This window comes from Bidens hawaiensis, unplaced genomic scaffold (genome assembly GCF_021521415.1).
Source record: "Bidens hawaiensis isolate Kalapana, Puna unplaced genomic scaffold, B.hawaiensis_p1.1 tig00017348_1, whole genome shotgun sequence".
NCBI classification, from domain to species: Eukaryota; Viridiplantae; Streptophyta; class Magnoliopsida; order Asterales; family Asteraceae; genus Bidens; species Bidens hawaiensis.
In genome coordinates, this window is record NW_027492625.1 from 456,600 (window position 1) to 473,626 (window position 17,027).

The 17,027-nt window shown below is 43.3% G+C and overlaps 1 pseudogene across 1 annotated transcript; it reads right to left on the reverse strand.

The window, feature by feature from the left end:
* Positions 1 to 1,896: 1,896 nt before the first annotated feature.
* On the reverse strand, positions 1,897 to 4,540 carry LOC143553667 (cell division cycle 20.2, cofactor of APC complex-like; annotated as a pseudogene). Its single transcript, XR_013138869.1, has 5 exons — positions 4,315 to 4,540; positions 3,297 to 3,563; positions 2,935 to 3,206; positions 2,269 to 2,850; positions 1,897 to 2,170 (listed from the first exon to the last, which is right to left on the reverse strand). The product of XR_013138869.1 is annotated as a cell division cycle 20.2, cofactor of APC complex-like (transcript).
* Positions 4,541 to 17,027: the final 12,487 nt, after the last annotated feature.

Sequence of the window (17,027 nt, forward strand, 5' to 3'; positions counted from 1 at the left end):
GATTCCGGTCAATTTCCAGCATATATATAAAACTTAAAATTACATATAAAAATGTGTGTACACTGTATATATCTATATATATATATAATAAAAGTGAAAAATATACATTAAAGTCAGATCTTATTAATCCCGATTAATTGTTAGCCATCACTCCACCGTCCGACTAGTGAGTAGTGATTTCTACAACACTGCTTAAGACCAACGCCCATGCTTGAAGGCACGACAATGACGTGATATAAAACATATTCAGTTCAAAGATCAAACTAGTGAATGTCACTTACTCGCTTAGTATCTCATCTTCACCCAATGCCACCGAAACTAAATGATGGGGCACTAACAAACCCGAATTACATAAACACTAAGTCTCGCTATTGTCACTTTACCACCAGCTCAGTAGCCGTAATCAAGTTATTTATTTATTTAGGTGTTTGGGATTTGATTATTTTCACCAACTAATAACTTATAAACCTATTGAAAAGCGATAAGGTCTTTGGGATTGCTTATATTGAGAGGAAAAGTTTCGTAAATTACACTGTTGTAACTTATAAACTTAATAAAAAGTTAAAAGCAGGAAAAATAAGGAATCCCAAACACTCGTGTTAAAAGTCTTAAAAGATACAAGTATTAATTAATATTTATTAATTTAGGTATTTAATTGAAAAAATCATTTAATTAGAGCATTTTTAATGGGACTCAGAGACACTCGATTAGACTTTAGAGCAAGGGATAACAACTTTTGTTAAACAGTTCACGGACGAGACCTCGTTCGTGTTCATCCGTTAAGCTTTTGTTAGACAGTTCACGGACAATCTATCAAACGCAAATTTGTGTCAATGTTCGTTAATAACATTATTAGTATAAACACTATATGTTACAAATGGACACTAATAGCTAGATGAGGGCAGAGGTGGCGTGCTGCGAGATCGATAAGGGAAGAGTGCGTGTAGCAACACAAAAAATAAACCTAATCCAATTCACATAAACGTACAAACGTAAACGTAAACGTAAACGACACGAACACTATTGAACAAGCGCGGCCTCTGTTCGTGTTCGTACGTTAAGCTTACCGAACAAATTTTTGTGTTCATGTTCGATCATCTATTAACGGGCAAACTAACTTTACGGCGAACGTTCAATTCATTTACAGCCAGCCCTATCAAACACGATAATAGTATATAAAATTCGAAGCATAATAGATAGAGTATGAGACTTTCTGGAATGAACATAATAACACTTATTTTCTCAAGCTTAAAGTGAGGTTCCCAGAATAGTGCTTTTGTGGTTTAAGTGTTGGCCTTTTTTCATCAATTTTAGTTAGTTACCATGTCACCATCTTCTAAGTTCACCTGGGGCATTCAAACACCGTCCGCTTATCTCACACATGAAGGAAAAGGTGTGCTTCTAATTTCAAAATATAAATCGTATTTTGATATATTTATGTTTAAAACAAATCTTTAAATTATAAATGTTGAATTCATGCTGGAACAAATCTTTACAGTCAGACATGCGGTGCAAGCAGTTTCGACGGTAACAAGTTGGATGATTGATTACAAGATCTTCAAAGGTAAAACCAACCTCATTGTTACAGTGCAAATTTAATTTTGTAAGGCTTCTTGCGGCATGTGAAGGGTCGTTTTTTCGTTTAAATCTTTTCGGAAAAAAAAAAAAACACAAGAACATCCGCTTAATTGCATGAAATGCAGTACAACATAAAAACCGAGAACTTATAAAAAATTCTCAATTTCAATTTTATAACTTTTGTATATGATTCGTTTTAGGTACTAGGTTAAAACTACTTGACAAATATTATTGTTTGATTAAACTTAATTTAATGTTAAAGTACATCTTAAAACTTTTGACCCAAAAATGTATTTTGACAACACAATTTTATAAAACTTTTTAATATTTGACTGATATCAATATGCATACAGGAAGTAATTACAAGTAGTAATCCAACTTTTTAACATTGCTTTAATGGTCTTTAAACAAACATTTACTAAAACCGGTTCCAAGGGTGCAGTACAAATCATCGTATACGACTCACATGAGCAAATGGCTCCGGAACAGCTTTTCGGGTAGCCTTAGCTGCCACTTCCGGGCTCCCAAAAACATTCCAAAACCTCAATGTCTCATCTCCTGCAGCCGATGCAACCGTACATCCATCCGGGCTCTGCAAACATATCAATTTACAGTTGGTTAATTTGACACCAATATTTTAACTTCAAAAACAGATATAATAATTACAGCATCGGTTTTAACAAACTATACCTGCGCCATGTAAAGAACTCTGGATGTGTGCCCAGTAAGCTCCGCCATTTTAACCATTGACGGATACTTCCACAAAGTCAACTGGTTCTGACTAAACCCATGTGAGCTCAACAGCTCCCGCTCATTCTGGTTCCACAAAAGTGCGCACACCTGGGACCCCGTGTCCACCGAGTTCAAGCAAGCACCTGTGTGTGTGTTCCAAAACTTTATACACTTGTCACTACCACCACCGCCAGAAGCAAGAAGATTACCCTGAAACGGGCACCACGCAAGCGCTTTAACTGCCGTTGTGTGGTCCTCCATCCGATGAAGCCATCGAGTCGGTGAGTTAACTGAAGCCGCTGATCGGTCCCAAATATGCAGGAGGTTGTCGTTGCCCCCGCTGGCTAGCTGTTGACCCGAAGTTGACCATTTTAACCCGCAAACCTCTTGGTGGTGACCGGAGTATGTTTCCACTATGTGTGATCTTATTCTGACGTCGTTGTTTACGATCTGACCGTCCATTCCTCCCGTTGTGAGTATGTGGCTGTTCCAGTCCATTGATCCGACCCGAGACTGATGGCATCCCCTCAAAGTTCTCAGCTGTTTGTTTAAAAAAGTAAAAGTTTAGAAAACAATCACAAAAAATATTTAAATCATAATAAAAGTTTTTAAAAAGTACCATACCAGTTTATTAAAGGTTGAATCCCAGAGTTGGACATCAGAGCTGTTTAGACCGACTGAGATGTGGCGGCCGTCCGGAGCCCACTTGACACTCGTCACCGGGCCCTCATCGTCATCTACAGTAACAAGTTCTGATGTGTTACCATCTGCAGCATCCCAAAGATACACTGTATGTCCCAGGGCGATGGCAAGAACATTGGCGCTTCCCCAATCTAACAGATTCAAGTAGTAATCGTCTTATGAATATCGGGTGCATCCAGTGTCCTTTCAGAAGTCTGTTTGTAATCAAACGGAACAACATTGTTAGGCCATTATTACAAACTTGAATGTGATTATAAAGGGATCTCGTGGATGATGATGATTACCTGAGGGATGTATCTACGGTCTTTTGTTGGTTTCGCCTGCTGGATTGAAGACCAGTCGCTTTGAACGGCTTCTTTTGGTGTAGGGGGCTTGTGCCTGAAGGCTAGGATCCTTGTTCTGTTCATGTTGAGGCTTTCTGCTAACTGCTTCCTGTAAGCTTCCTTAGACGGTGAGGTACCTGCAGTTGGATTCTCCTTACCTTTATAGGTTAGCATGTAATTGGCATAATCGAAGTCCATGGCTGATCTATTAGGTATAAATCGGTCTAGCTACAAATAAACAAAAAAACCCTATGTCAGTAATTGAATAATCAAATAAACCAAAAAAAATAATAAAAACTAATTCAGTAATTGAATAATCAAATAAACAAACGAAACACTTATCTGTAATCAAATCATCAAATAAAAAAAACAAATTCAGTAATAAATTTATCAAACAAACAAACAAAAAAAGCCCTAAATCAGTAACCAATTCATCAATAAAAACCCTAAGTCAATAATCAATTCATCAAATAAACAAAACAAAACCATGATTAATTGAGGAATTAAATAATCAAATAAGCAATAAAACGCCTAATTCAGTAATCAATTCATCAAAAAAGAAACCCTAATTGAGGAATTAAATTATCAAAGCAAACAATAAAAACCCTAATTCAGTAATCAATTCATCATATAAACAAAAAATCCATAATTCAGTAATCAATTCATCATATAAACAAAACAAAATACCTAAATCAGTAATCCATTCATCATATAAACAAAAAAAATCCCTAAATCAGTAATCAATTCATCATATAAACAAAAAAGAGCCCTAAATCAGTAATCAACTCATCAATAAAAACCCTAACTGAGGAATCAAATCATCAAATAAACAACAAATTCCCTAATTGAGTAATCAATTCATCAAAAAAAAACCCTAAGTCAGTAATACAATAAACAAAGAAAACCCCTAATTCCCTAATAGAATCATCATACAAACAAACAAAACCCTAATTGAATTAAAAGCCCCAAATTGACTTACGTTTTCTTGAGAAGTCTTTCTATGAAGGAATTGACGTCTTGATGACGATGACTTGGTGGCTGAAGAACAACTAGTTACAGAACCTGCATCCATGACGTTAGTAGTAACAACAGATAGATATACGTATAATAATAATCAAATCAAATACTAATTAACAGAAATCAAGAAATCAGATTAACAAAACCGCAATCGAAGCAAGAACGAGTGATTGTCGATTGGAAGGAAGAACGCATATGAAGCAAGCAACTGATTGTGTGATTAGACAACGAGAATTTGGGGTTTATTTATATATTAAAAACTAGGGTTTGTTATAGAATGAATTTGGGGGTGAATTAAACGGCTAGTAAAAGTAGCCGTTGTAAACTTATTCTTATGGGCCGGGCCTCTTATGGCTATTGGCACGGGTCAGGCCCAAATCACATCTTTTTTACTTTTTTATAACGCAATAAGTTATAAATTTTATACAGTGTTTTTATTTCCCTACATGCGCACAAAATACATCTTTTTTAAATTTTATACAGTGTTTTTATTTCCCTACATGCGCACAAAATACTCGGTTTTGGACCCGACTCTGTGTATCTGATATGCAGGTACGACTTGGTAGTGAGTTTCTCCCCTACATATATCCGGAATATCCGGAACCGTTTCCTACCCGACTTTGTTTTGACTTTTGTTGATCATACCCGGTTCCACTTTTACTCAATCAAGACTCGATCCTACCCGAAACCCAAAAAAAACCCCGGAAAATCCAGTCAAATACACGACTATATCCGGAACCGGTCCCCACCAGACCCGGTTTTGACTTTGTTGACCATACCAAGTTCTGGTACTTAACAATGCCCGGTTTGTGCATCTCTAGTCTTGATAATTCTAATCCACCCGAAATTCGGATTGGATTATTATAATTAACGAGTTGTAAACATGTTAAACGAGTTAGTATGTTGTAATAACTAATAAGTGAGCTAGACATAAAATGTTGACGAGTCAACAAAATGAATTAACAAGTTGACATGTTTAGACGTTTAGTCAAACGGATTAGTAGGTCTACATGTTCAATTATTGTTGAGAGAGAGATTACTTTTGGAAGATTAAGTTTTGTTTTTCTATTTTTACAAAGCTTTAGGAAGTTTAGTAATAAAAATAAAAATTATAAATACAACTTAAACTTTAATAAGAAAAATAAATAAAAAACCAAATGGGTAATTAATTAACTTGCGTCCAACGCCCAAGCGCGTTAGATTTGATTTATTTAAGACTTGATTTCTAAAGCTCAAACACTACTACTTAGTAATTAATTAACTTACAAAAACTTAAATTTGATTTATTTCAGGCTTGATTTATCAAACACTAATTTATTATTGATTAATTATCATTTAATTAATGTTTAGTAACTATTTTCATAATTTATTTTTTATTTATATGCATTTACATAATACAACTTTTTTATATGACGTAATAGTTAAAGTTAAGTTAGTTTTAAATAATAATTATTATGAAAATATGTAAATATATTTAAAAAAAAGTTATACTAATAATAGCTAGGAATAGCTAAGTTTGAGCTCGGTCATACGATTACTAAACAAACTTATTTTCATATGTTACGTTGTTTTAACTTGATTCGAGCTTTTAGTTCAACTAAAATCAAGTAGCTTACGAGTTTATTTAACCACCCATCAAGGCATACGTTTCTCTCTTACACCTAAGATTGTCACCAATGCATCGCCCGTTGTGAAGGACAATATCAGAGGGCTTTGTGCCTATTTGTTAAAACATACAAACGTTTTTATCCCAACGAGTACTTGCATTACTTATATGTGTTTAATTTTTTAGTTTTAAGTTTCAATGTCTTGTATTAGTTTTAAAGTTTTAATGTTTATTATGTTAAGTTAATTATTTCAGTTGTGTCTTTAATAACACTAGCTAATTTAAAAGATTAATTTAGATTTATTGTATACAATATATACACCATTTAAACGACTAGACCACTGGTGAAACTAGATTTTCTTAACTTTTTAGCCGTCAACGTCGCAAAACTCAAACATAACGTGGAGAGAAAGCTCTCAAACGACCACTTCATTGAAAATGTAAAGTTTTTATTATAATTAGGGTTGAGATTGAATAAATTAAAAAGAACTACATACCTCCCAATTCAAGCCCAATAACTTGCTTCTATGTTTTACCTAAATGTGCGAAGTTGTCTTAATGTCACCAACTTTGAGATCGAGCAATGTTTGTTGTTAAAATTCATGTCGTTTCTCATCTTGCAAATCACCTAGCGTCTCAACTAATAACTTAAGTTCTTTCTACTATAAATACAAATAAAAGTTTAATAATATAAATATCAACACTTAGTAATCATTGTTTTGTTTTGTGTATCAAAATTGGCAACTGTCTTAGTCCTGACAAGCTTTCAATCCCACTCAAGAAAACTTGACCTTTCAATTAAATAGGTGAATTCAAACTCATAATGGTACTTGTATATCACTTTATGGGCAGCAGAAATTATACTATTTCCATATAAATCATTGAAGAGGTAGGTCCCAGCAGAGCCCAGTTGGACCCGCAAGACTCACCTTAAACAGGGACGTCTGCGCAGAGACCAACTGGATCCGCAGGACCAACCATGCTCAGAGACGTGACGTCCTTACGCGCAGTACGCAAGCTGGTCCCACAGGAAATGCCTCCCAATGGTGAAGGACTCCGCCTGTCCCCGCAGCCTCGGATACAAGCCATTAGGGAAGGCCACCCGCGCAGCATGGCTACACGCACAAGGCACTTAGCTCTCGATCATTCAGTGTCACCTGAAGGAATGAGCCAAGCCGGGAGCAATCCCGCACAGAGGCGGGAGGGGGAATACTCCCGCCCAAATAAGCCAGTCCGTATACTGAAGAATCTTTTACTGTACCTGACGAGGTATGGGCGAAAGATCTGATCAGAGATACGACAGCTCACTGATACAGTATGGCGAGCAGCATGCTCCTGTACTGTATCACTATTAGCCGCTGCCTACTCACCAACTACTGTCATACCACGTGCGTAGCCGGCAGTTGGTGGAAAGGGAATAGTACACAGCAGGCCTGGTCACTATCAGCCGCTGCCTACCCACCAACTACCAACGGGGCACGTGCGTAGGCAACTGTTGATGAACAGGAACACTGTAGCAGCCGGCCATACCTCCTTGGAAACCTACCTTCGGTTATAAATACCCCAAATGGTATGATCATCTCAACATTACATTATCACATTATCATCATAATATACCTGATATCTGCTCTAGCAATCTCTTAATATACTTTTATATTTAAAGAGCAATCTAGTCTGATTCTCACGCCGGAGGGTGGTCACAAGGAGGAACCCCCCCCCCTTCTCAGTGACGAGCTCACGGTGTCTGTTTTGCAGGTTATCAGAAGAACCATCTTCCAAGGGTCTAACCCCTCGTGGGAAACAGCTATCCAACCCCCAGGTTACCAGTAATCTGTCAGGGGTCCGGTTAGTGTTTCTTCATTGGCGCCATCCGTGCATAAAGCTAGAACTACAATTTTCTCCAGTTTTTTCAAACTTTTACAAAGATGGTTAGAGAAATTCCGGTAACCACAACCCCAGCTACTGGAGGGAATACCGGCAACACAGTTTTTACAAACACTACCCCGGCTACCGAAGCCGGGGCAAGTGAAGTAAATTTTACGAACACTACCCCACTTACCAAAGCTGGGGCAAGTGCAGTAAATGATCACCTACTGGGATCCACCGATATCCAGTTTGAGAAACGAAGACTTCCCCGCCAGACTCTCGATGAAGTTAAGGCATGGGCGGAGGCACGACAAAAGGAATTCCAGGCTGAGTTGAACGAACGCTTGCGTTCCGTGCAACAGGCCGACGAATTCGAATACTGGGAGGATGACTCGGAGGAATCCGACTCCGACGCGAACCCTCGCCATAGGGCAAAAGGGAAGCGTAAGGAAACGGAATCCCAACCGGAAAGGCATTTTGGACAAGCCTTCAAACCAAAAAGCACAGGTGGAAGTCCACGAGACTTCTCTAAAACGTTCAGACCAAACGTTGCAAATGCAGGAACGTCCAAATTTGCAAGGGACATTGCTGAAGCAATCGCCCCAAAGAGTGCCAAACAAATGCCCAACATAGGCACATATGACGGTATATCTGATCCAGACGATCATTTGAACAGGTTCATAGCGGGGGCAACCGTCAGCAATTGGACGGAACCCACGTGGTGTTACATGTTCCAAATGACGCTGGTGGGGGCTGCTAGAGCTTGGTTTGATCGCCTACCGGTCAACCACATCTACGACTGGGCAGACTTCCAGCAGAAGTTTAGCCAACACTTCAGCCAGCAACGGAAGTATACCGAGGAGCAATGGACAATCCTCAAATGCATACGAGAGGAAGATGAATCTCTGCCAAACTTCATCACTCGCTTCAACTCAAAGAAGCTAAGTTTGGGCAATATCAGCGAAGATCTAGTTCGCGCTGCCTTCATCCAGGGCGCACATGACCCAGAGCTCATCCGCACCCTAACGGGTAAAGATGGCATGCCATCCACATGGGATGGCATCATGACAGCAGCAAAACGCTATGCGGAAACAGAGAAGCAACTGGGTAGAGATCTCCCACAGAGCACAAACCTCTACACTCAGAAGAGAGAAGACAACGTCCTCACCGCCAGACTAAATAAAAAGCGAAAGCTAGGCATTTGGCAGTCAAGGGTAAACTTTGACACCTCATCCGGCTTGCAACATCGAGTGGGCGGAAGGGATAATGTACAGTCGCACCGGAACTCCAGATGGACGCCACTCACCAAAAGCGTCACTGAGATATTCGCCACTGAAGAGCTCCCATGGCCAAAGCCTCCAATAATCCGACATCGTCACGATGCTGATCGGAGCAAATACTGTGACTTCCACAAGACAAAAGGCCACAACACTGAAGAATGCATAGACGTAAAGGACATGGTCGAAGCATTTGTCAGAGATGGGACGCTCACGCACCTCGTGGCACAATAAAGGATGAGCAGGCGGGTGCGTATAGAACCTCAGCTGGGAAGACACGAATCAATTCCAGCTTCAAAATCGAGACTACATGCTGCGTAAAGAACGAGATCCCGAACCAGGTGCGTATCGGCTCAATGGCACTCCCATCCCAACATGGAAGGGAGCTCATTTACACAGTCTGCATGTAAATCAATTCCAATTTGTAAAGAAAAGGCCAAGAGCCACTTCTAATGGAAATGATTCTCTTTAAGAACACCGAAGCTGATGATTTTACATTCATACTTTTCTGAACACTAATATGCCGGTTTTCACCGCATAATTACGTGAAGTCATTGCATGGGAAGGCGGTCCTACCCGCACGAACCCAATAACGTGACAAACCTTCACGCAGGTCAGTTTGGGAAAAAGTTCAGCACCCAAAAATGAAAGTGCCGGTCTATCCGCATGAATCATTAAAGGAAACTGAATAATAACCTATCAACAACCGCGCGTCGAACGGTTAAACTATACAACACTGGTGACGGCGTTCACATTACGTGAAGTCGTTGCGTGGGAAGGCGGTCCTACCCGCACGAACCCAATAACTTGACAAACCTTCACGCAGGTCAGTTGAAGGGGAAGAGTTCAATTATCCCATTAAATGAAAGTGCCAGTCTATCCGCATGAATCATGAAAGGAAACCGAACACTAACCTATCGACAACCGCGCGTCGAACGGTTCAAAACAAAATTCTTAAAAAGGATAAGGAAAACCTACACGCAGGTCAGATAAGGGTAAAGTTTTGCCATCCTACTAAGTGCAAGTGACGGTTCTACCCGCACAATCACGAAAGAGGAAGCAAGACTTCCTGTTATCAACCACGTTCAAAGGTTAACTTATCCTCAAAAGGTGAGGAAAACCTACACGCAGGTCAGATAAGGGTAAAGTTTTGCCATCCTACTAAGTGCAAGTGACGGTTCTACCCGCACAATCACGAAAGAGGAAGCAAGACTTCCTGTTATCAACCACGTTCAAAGGTTAATTTATCCTCAAAAGGTGAGAAAAACCTACACGCAGGTCAGATAAGGGTAAAGTTTTGCCATCCTACTAAGTGCAAGTGACGGTTCTACCCGCACAATCACGAAAGAGGAAGCAAGACTTCCTGTTATCAACCACGTTCAAAGGTTAACTTATCTTAATGCCTTAGAAATTTCGAAAAGGAAAACCTACACGCAGGTCAGATAAAAGTTAAAGTTTAGCCATCCTACCAAGTGCAAGTGACGGTTCTACCCGCACAATCACGAAGGAGGAAGCGAAACTTTAACCCATTATCAACCACGTTCAAAGGTTCTTATTCTAAACACTTGGAAAATTGCTAATTTAAACTAAGTATGCAAGTCATAAGTTTATAAAGCAAGGAACCCAAAGAAGGAAATAACAATCTTATACGCAAAAAGATTAATATTTCAAGAATATATTACAAGAATGGCCGGGTAACTACCCGCCTAAAAGAAAAAAAAAACTATACAAGTCTATCTTAGCAATGGGAAGGGATCTTCAGGATCAAGCTTCAGGGCCGCTTCCACTTGGACCCGCTCCGTCAGAAGAACGGGGTGGTTCGAGGAACGCTTTGAGGACAGCTAACCCATCATCAGCAGCAGCTACTTCGTCCACCTTTTCCACCACTGGATGCGGGAAGGCGGCGTATTGGTTCAATGCTTGGTCATAAATGGCTTCGGTATCCACATCGAACAAAGGGAAGTTGGAAGGCGGGACGCCTTTCTCAACAAACCCTAGAACAAGCAGGAAGCCGGCCTTTTCCCCATCCTCATGAGAAGCGTTGAGGGCTGCGGTCATAGCATCATCGTAAGAGGTCTCTGAAAAGACCCGACGCACAACCTACAAAGAAAACACAAGTATTAGAACCTTTTCTTACAAAAGAAAAGCGTGAAGATAAAACTAAACATACCTGAGGCAACGCTTCTCGAAGAAGCCATTGGAGGGCAGCTTGAGCTTCGTTATGGGCGCGTTCGGCTTCGCTCTTGTTAAGGTTGGCAAGTAAAACTTCCTTTGCGGCAGCCTCTTCGACGCCCTTAAGTTTCCGCTCGGTGTGGTCAAGCACCCCCCTCTGGTCCAGGATTTCCTGGAGTTTCTTGGCATCTTCCATTGCCAAGGCATCATGAGCGCGTTGGAGAGCCTCTAATTTGGCCTTGAGCTCCTCATTCTCCACACGCAAAGGCTCAGTAACGGCTTCAGCCTTGGCAGCCCTCTCGGTTGCGTTTCGCGCAGTCTCCCTGACCAGCCGAAGCTGTTCATTCACAGCTTGGGCAGCCTTGGAGCGGGCCTCGAGTCGCGCCTGAACTTCAACCTCGAGGGCCTTGAAGGCCTTCTCCTTGTCGGCGGCAGCTGCCGCCAGCTGTTGGTTCTCCTCCCGAAGAGCACGCGCCTCAGATACGTCCCTGGCGTGAGCTGCTTTCAACTTGTCGTTTTCACGACAAAGCAGCTCGACGCGCGGCTGCATCCGGGCTTGGAGAACCCGAAGCTCATTGGTTAGCCTACCCTCCTGGTAGCTAGCCATGGCTTCCCCCAACGCACCATGAGGAGCAGCGTGGCGAGCCCAGTCCACGCACTCCACAGGGGTACGAAGGGTTGTTCCTCGGCGTATGTTCCATCGCGGAACATACACTTCATTGGAATCCGACACTGCAAAAGAAACAAAGGCAGTAAGGAAAAGATGATAAAAAACATAAGGGAAAAAGAAAGGAACCCTACGCACCTGTAGGGTCAATGACAGGCCGATAGCCGCCAAACCCATCACCTGAACCTAAAGGAAATCCATCCAACAGGTCAGGCAGACGGGAAGGGGGCAAAGATCGGCGGGAAGCCCTGCGCGTACCTGATGGTCCGGCCGTAGGTGCCGGTGGCGCGGGCATGGTGGCAGCCGCCGTGGTCGCCGTTGTGGTCGCCACCGCGGTCGCCGCCTCCTCAGCAGCAGCAGTAACCGCCGGCTCCGTGAAGGATGCGGTAAAAATCGCACTCACGGCCGGCGGTGACGTCATCTCGGCCGGAACAGTTGGCTCAAAGGAACGAGCAACTGGACCAGCGGATGCAGGCGCAGGCGCCTGGGTCGACGCCTCAGGAAGGCTGACCGAGCCTACCGTCATTGGCGGGGAGGTACTCCCCTGCGCTTCACCCCGGAATGCGTCAACATCCACGCCTGCACAAAGAAGAAAGTGTTAGATAAATTTATGAAGTAATAAATCTGCAAAGACATTATGATTGTACTTACGGGTTTTCTTGACCCTGAACGTACGGACGGGCGGGGAGGAACCCGATGGAGCCGGCCTCTTGGTACCGGTCACCGTCGTCTTCGTTGGTTCTCCGGAGGTAACGGTCGTAGCCTCCGGAACAGTGGTCTTCTCACCACCGGGCTTCCCCGCCACCTCTTCACTATCTGACTCCGAGTCAGATAGAACCACTGGATCAGCTGTGGAGGCCTTCTCCTTCCCCTTCACGCCGGCAGCAGCCTTCTTCTTCCGCACCAACGGAGGAGCATCTGAGGATTCCTCAGAAGAAGACGGGTCAGGAATTCCAGCAGCGGGTACAACATTGAGGGATTGAGGAAAGAATATCGCCTTACCTGGCCGCCGGTGGCTCAGGATCTCGTGTCCCGGCGGATAGACCTCCACAAACCGATCCGCCGTTTGCTCCAGGATGGGCAACTCGCCCTCGTCCAGAGCACGAGTACCCATCCGCGCAGGACCGTCGGTTTCCCGCGGGTACAGAAGCGACTCCAAATCATTTCCCTCTGAAAGAATAAACAGTTAGAAGACAAACGCGTATCAAAAAGAAAGACAAGACATACCATAGGGAATAGAGTTCAAACCGTATTCGAGAAGGATGGGAACCTGAGACGCATCCTTCCACACCCGGCTCATCCCTAACATGACCATCCCGGACTCCGCAAACCGGTAAACCGGAGATTGGATCCGGGATATCTTCGAAAACCATTCCGCCTCCTGGTAGTTGGGGGCGTGAAGGCTCGGTATCGCTTGGCCATTTTTAAACTTCATGGCAAGGGGGATGGCGCGGGCAGAAATGTAGAAGAATTCCTGCTTCCACGCGCGAAGACTGCGCTCGGTGTCGCAAATCTTCAGACCCTTAATACGGGTCGTCAAGGTGTACCACCCCTGGATGCACCTCCAGGTATAGAAGGTCATCAGGCGGTCCACATGGGGCTCGATGCCCAAAATCCGGCACACCCACTCAAAATGGCGAATCTTGGCGATCGCCATGGGGTGCAGCTCGGTCAAATGAACACCGTGCCTCTCAAGGACACGGTAAACAAATTTTGTCAACGGGAATCTAAGATTCCCATAGACAAAAAATGCAGCATAAACCCCGATCTTGCCTCTGGGGGCATCATACACGGTCTGGTGGGATTCAGGAAACTCAGGCTCGAGATGATCGAGCATGAACTTCCTGACAACATACCGGTACTGATCGCCGGGCAGAGCACACTGGCACTCGCCAGCAGTACCCCTGTCGTCAGCTATAGCTTCAGCATCACGAGAAGACATCTTGCAGAGAAAGAAGAGAACGATTTCGAGAGAATGCTCGATTGAATAAAGGAGTATTCGCCGGAAATCGCCTTAAAGATGAAGAGAAGAGTAAAAAGTGTGAATTGCAAAGTAACCCTCTCCCCCTTTATATAGTAATCGCAATTAATGCGGTGAAATTAATGCGGAGGAGAGAGAAATCGAATGTGCAATGAAACTATGACACGTGGCAAAAACCAAGCTGGCAACAGCTGTTGAAAGGACGTATGCCAGTAATTTCGCGGCCACGCGCCCGAAAAATCGCGCCCACGCGCCTGAAAAAGCGACTGGAATGACCATGTTCTGTCACGTCACCATAACTTCCTGCACGTCCTGACACAGTCAGAAGAAACCGTCGCACGACGTTTCAGAGGTTTGGACTGTTCTTATCTTTTCACCAACTCTTCGAATTTCAAAATTCAAAAAATTTGAAAATATTAAAAAGTAAGCGGAAAAATACCCCTTACCCCTTGGCAAACAAGTAACCGTAAGACGGATGCGGGTACAGTGTAAAGGCAAAACCCTTCACATACCTAGCACCCGCAGGGAATTGAAGCCAAATAAACCTTGGCAAACAAGTAACCGTAAGACGGATGCGGGTACAGTGTAAAGGCAAAACCCTTCACATACCTAGCACCCGCAGGGAATTGAAGCCAAATAAACCTTGGCAAACAAGTAACCGTAAGACGGATGCGGGTACAGTGTGAAGACAAAACCCTTCACATACCGAACACCCGCAGGGAATTGAAGCCAAGTACCTCGGCAACCAAGTAACTATAAGACGGCTGCGGGTACAGTGTTCAGGCAAAACCCTTCACATACCTAGCACCCGCATGGAATTGACGCCAGGAATACCTTGGAAGTAAAGTAACCGTAAGACGAGCGCAGGTACAGTGTTAAGGCAAAACCCTTCACATACCTAGCGCTCCGCTGGGAATTGAAACCAAGAAGGATCTTCTGGGCAATGCTTGCGGAAACGGAAATAACATCCCCGCAGAGCGGGAACGTCGAGAACTACGTTGTTTGAAGCTCCAGGATGGAATTGGTGGTCTTAACATAATTGATCACTATGTTCAAAACTACCAAAACCTCATGGAAAATCCATACAACTGGGACTCAATGCTCCTGACTTGCGAGGAGGTTACAGACCTACCCGCATCATACCCAAAGACCAAGCAGGAAACTCGGGCATTTCTGCAAGTGACAAGGACTTCCGCGGAAAGAATCCCCATGGAAAACCTTACAAAACCCTTTTCAAAACCCTTTGCTCAAGTCCAAAAGTTCACCTCACTTTATTAAACACTCAGGAGAAGAACATTGGACTGGGGGGACTTGAAGAGGTAGGTCCCAGCAGAGCCCAGTTGGACCCGCAAGACTCACCTTAAACAGGGACGTCTGCGCAGAGACCAACTGGATCCGCAGGACCAACCATGCTCAGAGACGTGACGTCCTTACGCGCAGTACGCAAGCTGGTCCCGCAGGAAATGCCTCCCAATGGTGAAGGACTCCGCCTGTCCCCGCAGCCTCGGATACAAGCCATTAGGGAAGGCCACCCGCGCAGCATGGCTACACGCACAAGGCACTTAGCTCTCGATCATTCAGTGTCACCTGAAGGAATGAGCCAAGCCGGGAGCAATCCCGCACAGAGGCGGGAGGGGGAATACTCCCGCCCAAATAAGCCAGTCCGTATACTGAAGGATCTTTTACTGTACCTGACGAGGTATGGGCGAAAGATCTGATCAGAGATACGACAGCTCACTGATACAGTATGGCGAGCAGCATGCTCCTGTACTGTATCACTATTAGCCGCTGCCTACTCACCAACTACTGTCATACCACGTGCGTAGCCGGCAGTTGGTGGAAAGGGAATAGTACACAGCAGGCCTGGTCACTATCAGCCGCTGCCTACCCACCAACTACCAACGGGGCACGTGCGTAGGCAACTGTTGATGAACAGGAACACTGTAGCAGCCGGCCATACCTCCTTGGAAACCTACATTCGGTTATAAATACCCCAAATGGTATGATCATCTCAACATTACATTATCACATTATCATCATAATATACCTGATATCTGCTCTAGCAATCTCTTAATATACTTTTATATTTAAAGAGCAATCTAGTCTGATTCTCACGCCGGAGGGTGGTCACAAGGAGGAACCCCCCCCTTCTCAGTGACGAGCTCACGGTGTCTGTTTTGCAGGTTATCAGAAGAACCATCTTCCAAGGGTCTAACCCCTCGTGGGAAACAGCTATCCAACCCCCAGGTTACCAGTAATTTGTCAGGGGTCCGGTTAGTGTTTCTTCAATCATCTATTTTTTTTTTTTTTTTGAACATTCAAGCTTTCCTCCTACTATTTACATATAAATCATCTATTTTTGGTAAAGATCTTAACACATAATTTTAGTACCTTTGTTATCACCTAGGGTTAGAATAGAAAAATGATTTCGTTTTGTATAGAATTCGGATGTACTTGCAGAAATGAACAAGTAAAAATCGGACATTTATAGTCATTGTTTTGACGGTTACAATAACCGTTGAATGCCATTTAACTTGGTGGTGAAAGCGCACCAACCCGATTTCAACCAACGGGTTGAGTAACGTCTAATTAACCTATACTAAGACTCGGACATAAATATAATGTGACATGTTACACATAAAGTTTGTTACTTAACAAAATAGTAAGAAAAACTACTAATTAACCACCAACCACATGATCTTCATCTTTCACTCTCAAACCATCCTCCATCTCCTTATTAAACCCCCAACCACCTTCTTAAGCTTCTCCAACCGTGCACGCCCACTGTCCATCTCCACTGTTAACCTATCCACCATTTTCCTACGCCTCTCGCTCTCGGCCCGAGCCTCTGCAAACTCCTTCTTCAAACCACTCACCACCTTCCCATGTTCCACATGGTTCTTGGCAACCATCCGTATCGCCTCCCGTCCCTTAGTTTCTTCAGTAATCACCTCCTTCAAGTTCTTCACTTTCTTCTTCAGTCTCTTTATCTTCCCGTGCTGGTCAATTATTATCTCATTGTACCGTTTGATCTGGTTTTGCAACCGCTTTCGTAGAAGCTCGTCGACTTCTCACGCGCATTACTTGTTTCTCCCTGTAATTTGGG